At 31.9% G+C, this 15,291-nt stretch overlaps 1 long non-coding RNA gene across 4 annotated transcripts in view; it reads right to left on the bottom strand.

Annotated features, from left to right (window-relative positions):
• The window catches only part of LOC131383721 (uncharacterized), a 112,181-nt gene that overhangs the window by 9,344 nt on the left and 87,546 nt on the right, over nt 1–15,291 (bottom strand). For 2 of the 4 annotated variants that reach the window (XR_009213956.1, XR_009213957.1), the window contains exon 7: nt 4,200–4,452. The exons of 1 other annotated variant lie outside the window; for it this stretch is intronic. This is a non-coding gene — a long non-coding RNA (uncharacterized LOC131383721). Of the gene's footprint in view, nt 1–4,199; nt 4,453–13,652; nt 13,740–15,291 lie in introns of those variants that run through there. One more of the 4 variants, XR_009213959.1, reaches the window with a different exon arrangement.

Raw genomic sequence — 15,291 nt, 5'->3', positions numbered from 1 at the left:
AAAGGGAGAGGAAGAATTTTCATAGCTTTGTTCCAGCATAGACAGCCTGAGGCCACGTTCAGGTGTTCATTGAAGTATGGTGTTATTACTAAGGCCTTGATGAGTGGAAATTATTACTGGAACACATGGAATTCTTAATAAATATTCTAGGTGGGCTGAAGGGGACTTCATAATATATGTGAATTCACAGGCAAAGAAACGATTTCAGTTCTACTTTCCAGGAAGATTTTAAGGGCCCAAAGCTAAAATGTATGGATTTATTTAACAAGATGGGGAAAGGTCCTGGATGCTGCATCCAGCCTTTCTCCATGTTCGGTGATTTCCTAGAGTCAACACTATTTGGAATTAAAAAAAAAAACCAAAAAAGAAAATAGAACAAACAGAAAAAGACAAAAACTGGACAAACAGTCTCTTGGGGCTTTTGCTTTCCATGCTTCCTCTTTTCACACAGCCTGCCTCTTCCTCCCCCCACTCCCTCCGGAAGCTTTTAGTAGCAGAACTCTAGATTTTGATCCACAGGGCGTGGGTATGGATGTAGATTTTCTTTGATTTTACTCTGAAGTAATTTCACCTGCATTTCAATTGCATTTTTACTTAATTTAAAAGGGCTCATATTCTTTATAGCTTATTGATTCATTCTGCTTTACCTATTTATTGTTTTGAAAACTAGTTATTTCTTTATATCATAAAGGTGATATGTAAGTTGATAAAAGTTCAACATGTACTGATGGTAACATATGAAAGTAGTAACTGCAGTATCAGTTTTTATTTTCTTTATGAAATAATAACTACACAATTAAATGTGAGAATACATTGACTTGTGCTCAAATTTTCTTGTTTTTACTTAGATTTATCGAGTTTTCCAAAACAAAATGCTTATAAGTTTAACTTTTTAAAAACAGCACTGCATTTCATGGTTTTGATGTATGTAATTAAACAAACAAGATTTCTGTAGTTATGGGATTTTACTATTGCAAAGTGTGCTGTAATGATTAAATGTATACCTATGTCTTTGCACCCAGTGACATAATAATGTATATATAATAAATTATTTAAAGAAAAATTACTGGGTCAAAGGTCATATGCTTTTTAAATTTAACAAATTGCCCATTTGCCTTTTCAAAAGTCAAGGAGATTTATTCTCTCTTACCTGTGGTGTATAAGAATGCCTAGTTCCTCATGTTTTTGTTAATTTGGTGCTTTGTAAAATTTTAATAGTTGTTCGTCTGATAGAAAAAAATTTATTCTAAAATAGTTTTAATTTGAATTTCATTAATTATACTGAATGCTATTTTATGAATGTACAGGTTGTGTGTGAACTTCCAGTCTGTGTCTTTTGTACATTTATGTTACAGGCAGTTGCGCTTTTCTCTTATATATTTACATCATGTTTCTATGTTAAATAGGTAGCTCTGTGTCTGTCATATTTGCTGCAATTATTTTGTATTTTTATTTTGATGGGAGCATATTTAGTTTGTAGGAATTCTGTGGTATAAGAGTTCTTACTTTAATATGGTCGTGATTATAATTTTAAGTACAGATGTACACTACCGCCTTGCTCTAGCTTCAACCTAGGTTTCTCTAATTTAATGTGTCTGATACTTTAGGGTTCCAGAAAAGTTATTGTTTGGAGAAAAAACTAATTCTGTTTGTAAAAAAATATGTTACAAGGAAAAAATCTAGCCCATTTTTAGATTTAGTCACACCTTACTCTGAAATTAAAATCTCTGCATTATGACCACAGAGTGTATTTCTAGTCTCTCATTAATAAAAATCTATACAAGAATCTGAGCCATATTTTCTGTTCCTTTTTTATGATACACTTTCTGGCTTTTATCCTATTTTATTCTGCCAGAAATGTCGTCTTTTTTTTTTTTATAAAATCATACCAGATTTGAAATTACTTTTTAAATGCCATTCCCATTCCCAGTCCCATTCCCATGCCTTCTCTGATCCCCTACCCTTCTTAAGAAATGTATTTTCTTATGACTCCATTTTCTAATCCATCCAACCCCTTTAATTATATAGTTCTCAGATTACTTATTTTGTATAGTTGTTTACATCCCATCCTCAAATATATGTAATATAGAGAAAAAACCCTCCCTTTTTGAAAGGAACTACAAGAAGACACAACATAGGATTTCAATAAATATTTTCAAAGTTGTCTTAGACTGCTATTATGGACTTATTGACTGGATCCGAGTCAGAAAATTTGGTTTGTGCCCTAATGATGCTATCTAATGCAGCACTACTTTTGATATAATGGAGTCACCTTTCTGAGATTAACATATTTTTAGTTTTTATTCATTCTTCTACAGAACAGATTTATATAATACTTTCAGGATTATGTGAGATTAAACTAAATGATTTTAAAATAAATTATTTTTGTGAAAGCACTTTATTATAAATTTCAATTAAAATCTCAATTGTTATTATGCTCATCTAAATATAAAATTGTATGAATATTCAAACAGGCTAGGATTTTTGCATAATTAAAGTTATTTTTCTTTAACAATTGATTAATTGAAAGTGACTTGAAATTTTATAAACATCTGTTGTTCTCAGGCATTAATAAAGCTAAAAGGTCATTCAAGGACAGAATCTATTCTGTTCCCTAAGTGTTCTACTCTATTGAAGTATACTCAGAACTAAAAAGCTGGTAGAATACAGACTGTTAATCAGCTATGAAGGTCTAGTAACTGTTATATAAAACTTTTAAAAAATTTAGGCTATCTAGACTTTAAAACTAGAAATTGTAATTTATAGGTTATAATTGTAAGTACTTTAAAAAGTATATATAATACATTTAACTTATTGACTTCCTAATCATATTAATAGTATATTTTATTATTCTATGAAAGGTAAGATGCTAAATTTGTGGTTAGCATGCTCAGTCAAGGATAGATGTAAATCCATGTTTACTTCTAGATTCAAAATTTAACATTAATCTTCCTTTTCCACCAGCAGAAGTCTCTTTCTAAGGAATCAATATACAGTTGTCCCTTGGTGTCTGGCGCACTGGTTCCAGGACCTACTGTCAATGCCAAAATTCGCTAATGTTCAAGTCCTTGACATAAAATGTCATAGAATTTGTGTATAACCTATGCACATCCTCCCATATATTTTAAATCACCTCTGAATTACTTATAATACCTAATACAATATAAATGGTATATAAATAGTTGCTATACTTGCTTCAGGAATGCTGATCCAAAAAAATTATGTGCATGTTTGTACAGATAGAATTTTTTTTCTGTGTAATTTTGATCTGCAATTGGTTGAATCCACCTATTTGAAACCCTTCAACACGGAGGGCCAACTGTACTCATTTATGCAAGAGCAAAATCTTAGAGTCGTCTCCATCTCGATTGCCATCTCCTGCCTTACCCAACCTATCAACAAATCCTATCAATTTTACTTCCTAATTTACCTTCCATTCTCTGTTTATGTTGTCACAGCTTATTTGACCTTTCATCTAGATAATTATAATAATCTCCTAATTTATATAATTATCTCTAGCTTTTTTTTCTTACCCATTCTTCACAGTGTCACCAAAACACATACTGAATCCTGTTGCATTCTTTTCTTAAACATACTTATTTGCTTTTTCTTCCCTATACTCATAAAACATTCATAAGTTTTATGTATATAAAGTAAGTGCTATAATGCTACTCAGAACTCAGGCTTGTCACATTAGGCATATTTTTCCAGTTTCAGTATGCATATTTTTCCAGTGTCAGCATTATAAACAGAAAATCCTCTTAATAATCAGATTATTTGTAATATTGATAATGTTTTGGCTGACCTATTTAGTTGAAATTTTCTTTCCCCGTATGCCTGAAAAAATCCTACTTCTCCATTACAACATACACAAATGTCACTTCCCATGTGAATATTTCTCTAGCCAACCATGGCTAGAATTGCCTCCCTCTTTCTTTGTGGATCCTCCACATATCAACATTGTTGGTACTTCTGTATTTGTTGTGCAATTATTCTTATCGTTTGTCTTTACAATAAATTTGGGTCTTTCTAAAATGAGACACCATGGCTTTCCAACCCTATGTCTTTTAGTCCTTGGCATATATTTGGTCCTCCATGAATATTTATTGTTATTTGGAATGAGGAAAAAGGAAAAGGAGAGCTCAAATGATCTGTGAAGGAAGAGAAGCACACAGGGCATGTGAAACAATATCCTTCACAGTGTAGTATTTTTTATTTTTTCTCCAACAGCCCTCTTGTCATTTTCAATAAGTCCCATCACTCATGGGTTGTTATTACTGAGGTCCTCACAGAAGAAATATTATTCCATTTCTTGCTGCTCTCTGAAGCACTTATACTTCATTATTTCCCCACGGGCTTCAGTGTCTTTCCGTTTTTTTTCACATTCCCTTGGTTTTTTATTTCAGTAGTATCTGTGATGAAGGGCTGATGCCAAGTAATCAACCTGACTTCCTTTAAAAAAACAAAAATCCCAGTTCAAACTGATGGTTTATTTTATAAACAAAAGCATCCCTCTATATTCTGTGCAAAAACCTTCAGCACAATGTGGTAGGATATGCCAATTGAAATGCCAAGGCTCCGTAATGGAAAAATAAGAAAAGGACTAACATTTCTTTCACTTAAGAAAGTGCTATTAGTTCAAGTAGCACTTAACTGGTGAAATGAATATGCCCAGCAGCAGAAATTTTGTTTTTGGCCACTGCAATACCTAAGATCCACTAGCTGTCCTTTGTTCCTGCGTATGCTGAGTCTCATTTCCTAGGGAGGATGATTCAATTAGGATTAAGTTCTTTCAAGAAAAATTATAAAATAAGGTGCTGGGTGAATTATATAGGGTTTTCCCACATGCAAATTTATCACTATTTAATATGTCATCACTTTATCTTACTGCCAGTGCCTTTTGTTCCTGCCATGCAATTTTCTTCTACCAGAGTGCATTTTGAAGGCATAGAATAGAAAGGAAATGAATGTGGGCATGGAGTTGAAGAGACAAAACTTAGAAAGTTGGGAGATGGTAATGATCCTTGTACTTATGTCCTCAGGAATAAAATGTTACCAAAAATGTACCTGAATGTATCACTATGGGCAGGGCAAGGTGGTGGGGGGGACTTGAGACCAGATATCCTGAGTTTAGAAAGGCATTGTAACAGCTAATAGACAATAGTGGAAATGTTTCTGATAACCTTTTTTTAATAAAGTAAAATTGGGTAAAATATATGCATCCTTTGTCTACATTCATTTTAGTAACCCATAAGTTATGGAAGACAGAGAAGTGACTGCACTCTCTTATGATAAGCAGCTGGATTGTGTGCCATTGTATCAATGACATCCTCTCGATATGCCGACTGCTAAATAACAGTAGTTGTTTTATTAGCCATCCAGTAGATGGCTTATTAGTAGGGTTGCCAAAATTAACTAATAAAAATAAAGGACGGTGAGCTAAATTTGAATTTCAGATGAAAAATAACTTTAAGTACAGTAAACCCCATGCAAAATCTTTATTTTTCATCACTAATTCTAATTTAACTGGGCACCTTATATCCTATCTAGCAACTCCTTATTAGGATATTACCAGTCTCTTTTAAATATGTATAGATTTTTCTCCTGTTGTAGGATCACGGCATAGAGCATAGTTTAATCTTTGGGGGCTTTTAACTAGAGAAAATATTGACAATTATACCTTGATCTTCTTGAGCCTCAGCATGTTAAAAGTAGAAAGGTTTGACCAATATAGGCCACTGATAAATACATGCTTATCCCGAAATTCCAAAATTACCCGCCAAGCCTCTGCCCTGAAGGATCTGTCGTATGATAACCAGATGGATATTCAAGGGCATTAATTCCAGCATTGCTTGCAAGGGTGAAAAATTGGAAACAGCTGATCTGTTTATCACTTGGAAAATAAATACAAGTCTAGTCTTTGATGTTGAGCACAGAATCATGTAAATTAGTGTGCAGACTCTGCATCCCCGTAGGCTAGATTCAAATTCCAGTTCTACCACTTACTACTTATGCAGCACAGATAAGTTACCTAACTTCTCTGTGCTCCATTTTCATCATCTGAAAAATAACAAAATTATAAAAATATAAACATAAAATGTGATATGAAAGTAACAGAAGTCTCTCCTAGAGGGTTTTTGTGAGAGCATAGTGAATTAATACATATGAAGTATTGAATACAGTGATTAACACCTAGAAGTATATAGTAAATATTAGCTTCTATCAAGATGAAATACTATACGAAATTAAAATAAGTAAATTGAAAGGTATGGGAAATTAGATAACATTTATGTAAAATGGTAAAACAGGGAAAGTAATACTAAGACAGCTGATTCTTACGTATGTAGTGAATAGGAGAAACCATATATTGAAAGATAAATACCTAATTATGATGGTAGTTCTCCTCCTGAGAAGAGGAGGGACAGGTCTAGGGAGTATAATAAGGTTATTTAGAAAGTTGTATTTATTTTATCTAGAAAATATGAAGGCAAGTCACAAAATGTTAATGCTTGCTAATGCTTGGTTTATGGATATTTGCTATAATATGCTTGGTAACTTACTATATTTGTTCAACTAATGAAAAAGTAGACAGTGGCGTGTAGAGACCGAGACTTTTAATCTGAGAAACAAATTCTTTGTCAAACTGTTACTTTTTATATCATATATTTTGAATCCATTTGCAGATGTCATAATTCTGAGCCTTATCAAATAATTTAGGGGGTCTGGGCTGGGCTCACACCTGTAATCCCAGCACTTTGGGAGGCCGAGGTGGGCAGATCACCTTAGTTCAGGAGTTAGACCAGTCTGGCCAACGTGCTGAAACCCTGTGTCTACAAAAAATATAAAAATTAGCCAGGCATGGTGGTGCACACCTGTAATCCCAACCACTCATGAGGCTGAGGCACGAGAATCTCTTGAACCCAGGAGGCAGGGGTTGCAGTGAGCCGAAATTGCACCACTGCACTCCAGTCTGGGCAACAGAGTGAGACTCTGTCTCAAAAAATAAAATAAAATAAATGAAAAATAATTGAAGGGGCTAGCATTTACCCAAAGTCTCAAATGTGCCAGAAGCATTTCAACTATGATCATTAAGTGAAGTAGATTTTGTTATTCCAACTTCAGATGAGAAACTGAGGCTAAGAAGGAATAAGTAACTTGCTGATTGTCAAACTAGAATGCAACCAGTTTGGAAATCATGCCCATGTCTGCCTCACTCTTAAAGCTTATTCTCTTTTCATTTCACGAAGTGCAACCAAGTTCTACAGATATATATCTATGCTAGTTATACTAGGCTGGCAATCTACTTTTAGAAATTGTATTCTCATATTTAAAACTTTGTTGAAATTTTGAGTATTCTGTATGATTTGAATATGTAATTTTTCAATTCTATCCAGTTTATTAGTGGATTTTTTGGGTGACCTGTCAGGCAATCAGGGGTAGGGAACATAATTTATAACATAGAGGGAATAAGAATCTCAGCGTAGCGTAGTATTTGGGATGAGGATCTTTCTGACATGTATTTGAGTCTAAGAGCAATAGCATATGAAATCTTGTTTTAAAATAGAAGAAAAGAAGTGTTAAACTATATTCTTTATTAATAATATAACCAAATGTTAAGTTAGTTTTAGCCTAGAGATTTTGTTCCTGAAGTAGATGCTTCAGTGCTTCTGATTGCAGAATATGTTCTGGTTAATGAAGATACTGTCTAGTATGCAGCATAACTTACATGTGCACTGTATGTATCCATACAATATGGAGAATGAACCTTATCTATTAAGAATAAATGCAGAAATTCTAAAATGTTTAAAACATTTTATTTAAATGTGTGCACATTTTCTATGTGTCAGCATATACAAGGTTCAAAACTACAAACTTGAATGTGGCAACAAAGTACTTTTATCATATTTTCTAAACAGATTCTAAATGCATAATTTTTTCAGATAGACTATGATAGGAGGCAATGGTAAAAAAAAATAAACGAAATCAGTAGTATTTAAGATGAGAAGAATTACTCTTATTTCTTGAGAATGAGGGTAAGAAATAGACAGAAATGTTCAATTCCTTGGTTAGTTTTGAATTCTGGAGATAGTAGGAAATTTAATAATGCAATGAGTTATGGACAATGGTTTCTCACATGCATTATTTTTGAGTGCTTTTCAAAAAGCTTATCACAGTGACTTAAAATTTTGAAATGGGATAAGTTCCAAAACGTACTGAAAATATAAATACATTTGAGTGTAGTGTGTATTTGGCTTATATTTCAAATTTTCCCTTCCAGTGAAATAACTGGGTGGGTACTCTTGAAATGTTTCTTCTTCTAGGTTTAATTTTTAGTGAAGTAAATGTTGGGATTTCTTTTATAATATATTGCCTAAATATATTTTCAAGGGACGTGAAGTTATTAGGCATGCCTGATTTAATTCGTTCATGTATGTTAAAATCTATATTTATATGTGACTAGTGTAAATGTATGGTTAAATATAACTGACACCAGATGTGAGCCATATAACATATTGCTATAAAAATAGAAAAATAATTATGTTCCACTTTGTAAATACTTTTAAACAATTTTTACATAAGTGAAAATCCCACATAATGCCAGACACACAGTATGAGGTAGTGGAAGATTAGGTAAACTAAATTATTCATGTCAACCATTTTAAGAAAATTACTTAAACTAATGCTTACTTTCCAACTCATTATAACTGAAAGAACAAAATTGAACTTTATTCTGATAAATTATTTACACACAACTCACAAAGTGTAATATCATAATATTAAGTAGATTGAGTAAGATAATGAAATATTAGCTCATGTATATTTTTTGATGTGAAGGAAATGAACATTTATCCATCAATTTATGTCATTTATTGTAATACATCAAAAACGTAGCTTGTGATAATTCAGTTGAACTACAAAAAAGCTCAGTGATAAAAATTTCCATTTATTTAAAGCTATTTATTGTAGCTGTAAAAATGAAAGTATAGATAGTTGTCCTAATAAAATGGAAATGCAAATGTATAAAAAGTAGAAATTAATTTCTAGACTCTTTAGTCTATGTTGTTCTTCACAGTATCCTTGTGTACTTCTATTTTTTTTACTTAAAAAGTGAAGTACAATATCTTTATTCAGTTAAAAGTAAGTAAAAAAAATAAAATTTTTCATCATTTTGTTGATATGTTTAAAATATATAAAAATACTATTTAAATATATTCCTTTTTTTGTTTCTGTGAGAAATTGTTAACCACTAGTTTCCCACATCTACAATCATTATCTTTTTCTTTTGTAATGTTTATTATTGTTAAACTATAGTATAAATCATTTTATGTTAATATCTGTATTCTTCATATTCATGAGTGACTATTAACATAATAAAGAGAAAATAAAATGCTGAAGTCAATTTATATGATGAAAAAATAAATTTAATATTAGTAATAAAAAATATAATCCTCCTTCATTTGAATCATACATAAAATTTCAAAACAGTAGTAGCTGATGAAAATTAAATTATCTCTATATCTTAATGGACAATATCAAATTAAATTAATGTGCAACTAGAAAACACATAGAATAGAGCCTTATTCTTTAAATCTGTGTTATTTTAGAATAGCTCAGTTTTGGCATAAAATGTTTGATAATATGCAAGCCCAAATACTGTATTTAATAGGTTCAAATATAACACAAATGATACACAAATGATGATATAATTTATGTTCTAGGACATAAGTGTATATCAAAAATTGCATAAAAGCAAAATTTTAAAATGTAGGAATAATAATGCAAAAAAACTTAAAATAAATATAAAGGATAATAAAACTATATATATAACCAAAAGGTTTTCAAGTCTTGATCATCTTCAAAAATTTTCTACAGGGCCCCAGATAGTAAAATCTATGAAGACAGACATTATATCTTCCTTTCAATTTCTTATTATATTTCCAAGCATCTAGCATCAAGATTGATACATAATAGACAATAAATATTTCTTAATAAGTGAAGGAACTATATACATCAGAGTTCTTTTTTACTCTTATGTTCAAATTCGGATGCCAATAAATGGTTTTAAGTTTAGACAGAGCATACAGGAGAATCTTTGTATCTTTCTAGGATATTAGTTGTATACAATTCTAAATGATTTTAATAATTAATATTGTGTGAAAGTGCAGATTTTTTTCATTGTTTTGCCTGAAAGTTTCCTGCTCATAATTAAAACAAGTATCAGTGATTTTTGTAACTTGGCAGTTCATTTTGTACCTGTGAAATTGTACAATATATGCCACAAATGGGGGAAGAGGCTCTTTATTAGATACTTGGTGATAAACCATAATTATTTAGTTAAATGAAATTGTAGTTAAACTAGTAAGTGATCTATTTAATTATAATTCTAAATTAATTTTATTAATGAAATATATCTGTGCCTTGTGTCTCTTTACTTAGACTGATTGTCCATTTTCTTTCTTTTACTAGCTTTGTGAATTATTGAGCTCGGTAATTAAACTTCATATTATAGGGCGTACATTAGTAAGTGTGGAAGGTAACGCATCTTTTATATAGAGATAGTTTCTTGATTATTTGTTTAGTGCATACTTAGGAAATAAATCCACAAGGATCACAAAGTTGTGTTTGCTTTCATAAGCAAACATTCAGCACAATCAAAATATAACCTGGAAAATGAATTTCAATTCAAGAGACTGATTCATATTGTGATAATATCTAACTAACCTCTATTTGACTATTTGTTTATTTTAATAGAGTACAAATTTATTTCAAAAAGATCAGAAACTATATTAACAATGACTCTTATAATTGTGATAAGCCAAAAGTGTGATTTTCAAAGAAAAGTATGGGCTCAGTGGGAAAAAACATTCTGGATAATGGCTCCTCACAGAGATAAAGGTGTAATTTAATATCTTTATATTAATTTAAGAAATTCAAAATGTAGACTTGTAACATTTAAATATAGTCCTCTCATAATTTGGATTTTTAATAGTTTTGTAAAATGTGTACACCGAATCACAAATTCAGGAGATCACTATTTCATTTAAAACAACCTTCTCAGAAATTGTATTTTTGATGCATTTTCACAATAGTGTGAGGAAAATCAGAGCGAAATTAGGAGGAGCTGATGTGGTACAGAGTCTATCATCAATTGCTTCTTTTACGTATGTATGATACGGCCACCATTCTCAAATAATTGGTTCAGGGATAAATTCTCCTCTTTAAGCCAATATGTAAACTAAGGTCCTAAGGGTTGTACCTCACAAGTCATGCAAACAATAAATAAGATAAAGGAGAAACATCTAAATGAGAAAACTCAAGTAATGATTGCCAACAAAATGAAATACAATGAATACTTTAAACTTGTGCATTAAAGAGGAACTTTTAGAAAGGATCATTTAGTTCAATTGCACTAAGGGTGTTTTCTGAGTTTGCCAGATAGATGTTGGTTTGAACGCCTATTTTATTTCTCTCTCAGATCCATTTTGTGTTAAATGAACAATATTTTCAACTTCACTAATATATCAAAGCTATTGATTCTTTCAAAGTGAGTTGCATAAATGTTTCACTTCAAAGCATTTTAATACATACATAATATTTCTCAGTCTTCATGCCATGAATAACTGGTCATCTTTGAGCTGCTGCTGGTTCGAATATTGTTTTCACAACTTACAGAGGATTACTGTAAGTGTGTATGGTTCAATTTTTGGCAAGTATACATGCAATTAAAGTCAGAGCCACCTCCCTGTCATCCAAGGTAAAGAGAGATACATTAACACTAACAAAGCGATAAAAGAGGCCTGAAATTGAAGCAGTTTAAAAAATGGCAGTTTAATGAAAACAGTATAAAAATACTATCACTCTGATGGAAAACATCTGTCCTCCACGAATCTTGACTGATGTAAGGTTGTGAGGCTCTTAAGGAATGTGTTGCCAGCCTATGGTTATATCAACAACAGGTCAGGCATGGCCTGTCTCTTTAATATCACAGTTATGACTGTCCAAATATATACCATTCCAACTGATACCCTGCCTTCCATATTGCAATAGGTTACTTTAAAGTCCAATTCTTTTCACTGCTTGTTGCGCTTTTTCGAAGGAGAGTGGAAATAATGCCACTGAACTATAAAAATAAAAAATTTTTATAAAAATAAACATCCTAAAAGAGCATATTTTAAATGTTGTCATCCAGAGGAAGAAATCACTGAGAGCTGTTTAACTGTTGGTACTGAAAAAAAGCTTTTATATATATATAGTAGTCAAAAAGAGACATCCTGTTATTTTGATTTAAGATTTAAATTATTATTATCAACAGTTCATAATTTCTTGGTTTTTATTTTAACATTTGTCACAAGTCTCACCACAAAATCATTTATAACTAAGAAAAATGTATGTGGGCAGGTAAATATTTTTTACAACAGTGGGTTAAATATCAATTTTGTGTGATGAAAGTGTTAATATGTTTCTCCATAGAATCTAAATTATTATGATAGACTTTCACAGGAGAGAGGAGAAATTTGTTTGTTTCAAATTGGCAATAAGCAAATAAATTAGTCCTAGGTCCCCAAATTGGAAGAAAATAAAAGTTAATACATTCACTTAAAAATCTTTACTTTTTTCCTTTGTTCGCTCATGCATCAACAAGCAATTTGGAAATGAAATTTTGCAGGTGAAAGGCCTATAATGTGAAATAAATGATTTCCTTGCAGATAAGAAAAAAATTGAATTGCCTCTCATTTGCAACAGTAGTTAATCTAGGTGCTATTCAGACATACTAAATGTTTAGTTACAAGTGACTTTAAAATAAATGTGGAAATTTTAGTTCTTCAAGGAGTTTGGCTCTCAATTTATTCCACTGATGAAAATGTCTTCCCAGACTATTGTTGTTGGACATTTGGGTTGGTTCCAAGTCTTTGCTATTGTGAATAGTGCCGCAATAAACATACGTGTGCATGTGTCTTTATAGCAGCATGATTTATACTCCTTTGGGTATATACCCAGTAATGGGATGGCTGGGTCAAATGGTATTTCTAGTTCTAGATCCCTGAGGAATCGCCACACTGACTTCCACAATGGTTGAACTAGTTTACAGTCCCACCAACAGTGTAAAAGTGTTCCTATTTCTCCACATCCTCTCCAGCACCTGTTGTTTCCTGATTTTTTAATGATGGCCATTCTAACTGGTGTGAGATGGTATCTCACTGTGGTTTTGATTTGCATTTCTCTGATGGCAAGAAAATGTGGCACATATACACCATGGAATACTATGCAGCCATAAAAAATGATGAGTTCGTGTCCTTTGTAGGGACATGGATGAAACTGGAAAACATCATTCTCAGTAAACTATCGCAAGGACAAAAAACCAAACACCGCATGTTCTCACTCATAGGTGGGAATTGAACAATGAGAACTCATGGACACAGGAAGGGGAACATCACATTCCGGGTACTGTTGTGGGGTGGGGGGTGGGGGGGGCGGGGACAGCATTAGGAGATATACCTAATGCTAAATGACGAGCTAATGGGTGCAGGAAATCAACATGGCACATGGATACCTATGTAACAAACCTGCACATTGTGCACATGTACCCTAAAACCTAAAGTATAATAAAAAAAAAAGAAAAAAAAGAAAATGTCTTCCCATTTTTCCCACCGGGATGATTTTTATTGGGTCCACCATGGCAATTTCAATCATTTTATCTTGTCAGCTCCATAGTTAGCATTGCATTCCACTAAGTGTTCCTGAGTTGGGAGCATGGGATAGGAAAGGACAGGAATAAGTCGTCACAATACAGAATATGACTTCCCAATTTGTGTTTGTTTCTCAGTGCTTTTTTTCCTAAACAGAGCATAAAAATGATATGCTAATCTGCATGATTTTGAGTAATTAGTCACTTTATATATTCCACACCCCAGTGTTATAGCAGGAGGGACTTCCATGCAGTTGTAAACAAATAGGATGATAGGGTAACTTTGGGTTACACGGCATCAAATTTTTCTGGAGCCCTTAGGAAAACCCATCTTCGTGAAAACATTATTTCAAAGGAGAGTTTACTTAAGTTTTCCAGCTTATATACATTAGTGATTTACATACTTAAATTATTTGATGAAATAGTTATTTTTATATGTGTAATTACTTATGCTTGGGAATAATATAAGCATAAACTAGGTCAAATTTCATCTTAACACATTTTAATTCACTTCTCTAATATTGATCATCCATATATTTTCCAAAACAGATCTAACTTAATGTTGAGGTACAAATTATGTTTCATATTTAGGAGAGAAAATTTCTATAGTGAATTTAAATATAAAAATCCCTATTTTTTTCTGACACATACTATTAAAATTAATTTTTATCCTGTGCTCTTTTATTTCCAATGATATTTGAATTTTCCTGATATATCAGGATGAAAAACTTAGGTAGCTGCTAAATATATTTTACAACACTCTTTAATATCTGACCTTTAGGTCAGAGCAGTTTATAGTATTTGTCATCCAAATAAAATTGATTTTCTGAGAGCATGTAAATCAGTAATAGAATATGTTCAGTTTATAGATAAGCAATCTTTTTTACAAACCTATATTTAAATATAAATAATAGTGAAGAAAAAAGTCTATGAACTAGCTTATAAATGATACTCTATCGGTGCCATTTTGGCATAATAATATTAAATATAAAAATGGTAGTTAAATACTTCTTAAAGTCTTATTATCCCATCTCTGCTTCAGTTATGTTAACATTTCCATCAGATTTCATTTATCTTGCATTTCTGAGTTCTGGTCTTTGCTCTGCTGGTAAAATGATGTGAGTCAATGTGTCACCTGATCCTTATGATTCAGAATTCCATTTTACATAATTAAAGACTCAATCTCAATTAAACTTAATACATCTTATTTTATTCTAAATAACCTGTAGTCTAGAGTTATAATTTTCACTAATACATTAGTCTTTTCTGTGACACTTTCTAAGTTTTCTTAGCTATAAAATTGAGAAATGTTTTACACAAATTCCCTGTCTTCACAGAGATGGTATGGAGTGTGCAGTTTTTAGTCCAGTATACCTGGCTTCGAATTTTAGTCTCATTCACTGCACTGGTGCAGGGCCTGGCATAAGCTAGCTTCACATTACTTTCAGTTCTTTTCGTCTATTTTATCCACTATTCATTATTTGCAGGGTTAAGACACAGTCTTATAAAGGTCCACATATTAAAAATAACCCATTATGGCAATGTGATTTCAAAACTAACAGAACGAAACACTCAAAGGATAGCACGTGCAAGTTTATTTTTCA

The sequence above is a fragment of the Hylobates moloch genome, unplaced genomic scaffold (genome assembly GCF_009828535.3).
Source record: "Hylobates moloch isolate HMO894 unplaced genomic scaffold, HMol_V3 SCAFFOLD_6, whole genome shotgun sequence".
Classification (NCBI taxonomy): domain Eukaryota; kingdom Metazoa; phylum Chordata; class Mammalia; order Primates; family Hylobatidae; genus Hylobates; species Hylobates moloch.
The sequence above is the reverse complement of the archived record's forward strand: the minus strand, read 5'-3'. Positions and strand labels throughout refer to the sequence as shown.